Genomic DNA, 5,284 nt, shown 5'->3' on the forward strand with positions numbered 1-5,284 from the left:
TGTAAGCAGTCTATACTTACAGGTTGCATTTATAGCTTGGTTATGGGTTGTCTTTGCCCATTGATCTTTCATTATTGATGCATATTCAGATTGGTGGCTTAGATTTGGGTTGTCTATGCCCTAAGTCACATGATTTACTATTTTCTTCATGTAGAAGGGATGAGATGTTGTTACCAGGTATAGTCATGGCAGAGGATTGTGGTTGACTATGCTGACAGGTTGGACATATTGAGAGCCAGATGCTCGGTTCATGGATGTGATCATGGTGTCATGGATTTTGGCATGACATAATTGGTTATACAGGTACATCCTTAATGTTCATTAGCTTGGATTTCTGATATAGTTATGGTGGTATATCTTCTTGGTTGAGGATCATGGTTATTTGGTTTCTTTTAAGGAGCTCATGATGTGCGCTTTGAGTTCTTTGATAGTTTGATGCCTTGGTTGATTCTCATGGTTAGAGGATGGGTTTTTCATCATTATGTCATGGATAGCTTGGATACACAATTTAGTGGGAGCTTGTGACAGTGATGGGGTGACAGTGCAAGATTAGTTCCTGGTTTTGTTTATATCTTCTTGGTTTGGAGAGGATGGTTTTTTATGATGCCATAGGTGACTTGGTACCACGGTTGAGTGGGAGTTGTTGGCATTGATATATTTATTAAGTGTTTGCAGATGTTGGAGGTTTGTCTTAGATCCTGTTGCTACAAAAGCATCTTTAACATTTGCATGGTGCACTTGTTATCTTCATGGTGTATGAAGATGGATAGATCTTGAGGACTCATGGAGTTCTTGGTTTTTCTTCATGGTGTGTGGAGATGGTTGCATCTTGAGGACTCACAGGGTTCTTGGCAAAGGTGTGGTTTATGCTTTTATTTGGCATGTTATTCTTGGTGTGAGAATGGTTTCATTATTATGTCATGGTATACTCTTGATACACATTTAGAGTTGTGACATGTTATGGTATGTTCATATGAAGCATTTTATCTGTTTAGTTGAGATGGTAAGATCATGTTGTCATGTTTATGTTCCTGAGGCCATGGTTGGAACTTTGACATTGATCTTGGTTTAGTTTCTTAGTACTGAGTACACTGATCATAAGCTGGATACTTCATGATATTGCTATGTTGCATTTGGAGTTGGCATGGATTGATTGGTTACAGGTGCTCATGGATACTTAGAGACAGTGGTGACGTTGTTTTCTCTTGGATTAGAGAAGTATTTGTTGGGACGGTTGATGGTTTCAGCAGGAAGTCCGAGGGGCAGTCACCTGATATGGACTTGAGAGGAGATTGTTCTTAGATGAGTCTTGGTTGGAGACTTGGGTATCTTGATGAGCATTCTCATTCCCCACTCTTGGTCTACTCGGCGGTTTGCTACTTGAGAGGTATAGCCCATTATTTTCTCTCAGTTGCATTATATTTATGCTTGTCTTTCATGGATATGGATCTTGAGCTATGGTACATGAGTTAGTTCTGGAGGGTTCATTTGAAAGATGGTTTAGCATTGGTTATCTCCATGTGCATATGTTGTTATGTTGGTTGAGTTTGGGAGATGGTTTTATATTGGGCATATTCCTTGGTTTAGGAATGGGTTTATTGAGTTTGATCTTCTTGTGAGAGGCTTACATCCATGATGAGTTAAATGGTATGGTTTGGGTGTTGTTGAGGCTTCGTGTTGGGGTTTTATGGAGGAGATCATACTTGCACAGTTTACATCTAGAGGTGTGTGTAGAAGGACATGATACAGGTTATGATTTGCATGGTTTCTCTAGTCTTGGTTATCTTCCTAAATGTTCAGTTTTGCCTACATTGGATTTGAGATTGGTTAGAGATTGTGATCACTGGTTTGTGCTCATGTATGTCATGTGAGAGATGGCATGGTTATTAATTTATCTCTTTCCTCTGTTGGTTGTGGTGAACTTGGGAGAGCATTGGAGACTTGTTATGAGAGTTTTTCTTGCAAGACATTAGTTGATGTATTGTGGATGTCCTTGATACTACATGGATTCACTTCTTTGAGATGTGTTGAGTGGATTGGTTATAGATTTGACATTATCTTTTGCAATGGGAGCTTCTTGGTAGATATGTGGTAGGTATTGCTCTTGAGGCTTGTGATTTCAGGTTGCAAATTGGATATGTCGGTGATATGAGATTCACTTGTTATACCTTTGATTTATGGATAGTTGGATGGGTTTGGCACTTGCTGTGGGTGCTATTTTAGCTATGGATATTTTGACAACTATGGATACATGTGATTACCTTTGGATCAGGTTATTTGTGCTTGGAATTTTAGTTGGTATAGGATTTTATGATCTTCTAATGTGACAAGTTGGGTGGTTTTCTCTTTGGATGGCTTCTATGTATGTCCAGTGGCAGTGGCATAATAGGAGGTGAGATCATTCATGTTTGAGGTGCTAGATACTTTGATTTTGTTGTGGGTACCAAGATGGAGCACTTGGTGTATTTTGATCCATGATGGTGGATGTGTTGGGAGGGATTGTTCCCTTGTTCATTTTGTGTGGCTACAGATTGACCCTATGCAATGTATACAACAAGTGGGAGATTGTTGAGATAATGGGTGTTGCACAAATTGCATAATATTGTTATTTTATTATTTTATTTTATTATGTAATGTTGTACCTAGATGGACGTGCAACATGTAAAGATTCCCATGGAATATTCTTGATGAGTTGTATTGTAACATTGTGATAATATTTCATGTAATTATTTAATATTGGGGAAAAAGAATTAAATGCCCAATATTAAATGTGGGGTCAGTGGGTTAGGTAGCACATGGTTTATGTAATACCACTTAGTGGTTTTGTGGGACTTGCTATTATATAAGCAGCCACAAGGGTAGTTATTGTAGAGAAAGAGTGACAAGGAGAAGACAAAAGGCAAGAGTCAAGCGGGAAAATGCTTGATAGGTTAGCCAAGGGAGCATTTGTGAAGGTTGAAAGCATGGCATGGGATGTGTGGATTCATGCTTGTTCACATAGTTTGCTCGGTTGTGGCTATGGCCATGAAGGCTTCCATGGTTGTATGGCAATGGTTTTTTTTTGCTGAATAATACATGGTGATGGATGCTTTTGGAGGCTGGGTTTTTCCCTCAATGAGGGTTTCCCGGGGTATATCTTGTGTCACAATTTTGTGGGTATGTTTTCTATTCTCTTGCATGTGGATTTTAATTCTGTGTTTATTTCAGATCTATTATGGGTTATGTGGAAACGGTTATATTCTTTGTTGCCAAGTTTCCTTACACCCCCTCGAGAAATTGATAAGTATAGGCATATGTTAGATCAATTTGTTGACAATGAGAAGAAAAAGCCATAGCAACTGATAGATCACAAATCAGAGCTCAAATGCAAAATTTATGGGGTCTAGAGTGGAAAAAGCATCATGACCAATATAGAAAATCCCTCTTGCATGTCCATCTAGGAAATCGCTTGGAGAGGATTTTGAGGTCATTTTCACCCTCTCAGTTGGAAGAAAGAGCTCTGGAGCAAGATAAATGGACTAACTACCTAGGGAGAAACACTATAGTGAATAAGTGCATACCTACCAATGTTGGGAAGATGCAAGATCATCGATGAGTACATCAAGGTTGTCTTTGTGTGTATTATGCTTTTCATGCATTTAGGTTTTAGTTAGGTGTCAAACAGGGCTCATTTGGGGTCCTAGAGGTAGGTCAAGAACGCTCCAACTATGCTCAAAACATGACCAAGTGCACTCAGTACACACTTGGCATGACCAAGTGCACACTAAGCACACTTGGTATGCCCAAGTACACCCTAAGCATAGTTGGAGGAGGCCAACTACACTCCAAAATGCTCTGAGGCTTTGAAAAGGGTCCAAATGGAGCACATGACCATAACCCTAAGATAGTGTTAGAACATAGGGTGACTCAATAAAACATTATCAAAGTGGTCAAACTTGGTCAAACTTAGGGTAGATTTAGGTCAAACGTAGTTGAAAGTTGATAGGGAGTAATGCAAAGGGTTAGAAAGAGTGTAGCTGAACTCAAAATTACCCAAAATTTGGTCCACATGCCCAAAACCATAAGAAGAGGTCAAAACATAGGTCAAATTAGTCAAACCAAGGTCAAAATAGGTCAAACTAGGGTCAAACATAGGTAAAACTTGGTAGAAAGCCACAAAAGGTTGACATAGACCATTTGGTTATGCAGGAGGATCTACCCCTATTGTGGATGAGGGGACATAGACCTCAGAGATTTTTGCTACAACATTAGATGAGCTTTAACGAGCATGAGATCCTAGTAGGATTGGGGTTGTATCATATTATATTTATGCCTAAGTTGAGAGGGAACAGAGCTTTTTGATAGCACTAAAAGAGTGGTGGCATTTAGAGACTAGTTCCTTCCATCTTCCCACAGAGAAGGTGAGCATGACCTTAGAGGATGTATGGGACATCCTTTGGATTCCAATCTGTGGATATTTGGTTGTATATGACTTGGCAATAGGATGGGTCGCACTGTATCAGATGCTTGGATGTGGAGATGCAAAGCTGGGAATTCAAGATAATGAGATCAAATGGGAGCTAATGGTGGCACAACATGAGCATCTAATTGTCATGATCTGTTGGGTCATAGGTGGGCTAATGGTACCACATAGGCAAGGCATATGTTTCCTATTGGATGGGGCTAAGTCTTGGAGAGGATGGTGATGGATGGGATCATGTTTTCATGGGGGCATTGCATGCTTGAGATGTTGTACTATTATCTTGATCAGATTGTATAAAGAGGTGGGTTGACATTTAGTACTGGAGGTACCTTATTTTAGATCTAGTCATACAAGCATATTATTGTATTCAAGCCTCTAGTAGAGAGAGAATTGGTGGAGGACATGCCTTATGCCTATAACTACACAGGGATATTAGCACAAGGACCACTAGGATATACTTGGTACTTCAGAAATCAGTTGGACACAATGAAATAGTTCATATGGATGTTGTATAGAGATTTCTCAAGGTGGGATGATGATGAGGTTCATCTATCATACTACCAATAGGAGCACTATCTGATAAGGCACACAATGATTGGGCACTTGGTGATCAAGATTTACTTTTTAGAGTGAGTGCACTGATAGTTTCATGAGAGGTAGGATGTACTGATAGGTCTTACACTATTTACATGATCTAGGGTAGAGATTAGAGAGTGGGGAGTACCAATAAGGACATAGGTAGCCTATGCTTAGTTGGAGCATTTATAGCCTAGGTTCTGGGGAGTAGTAGTAGATGTGAGAGATGTTAATATGATAGAAGTG

Source organism: Cupressus sempervirens, chromosome 4 (assembly GCF_028749045.1).
Source record: "Cupressus sempervirens isolate cs-2001-9-10 chromosome 4, ASM2874904v1, whole genome shotgun sequence".
NCBI classification, from domain to species: Eukaryota; Viridiplantae; Streptophyta; class Pinopsida; order Cupressales; family Cupressaceae; genus Cupressus; species Cupressus sempervirens.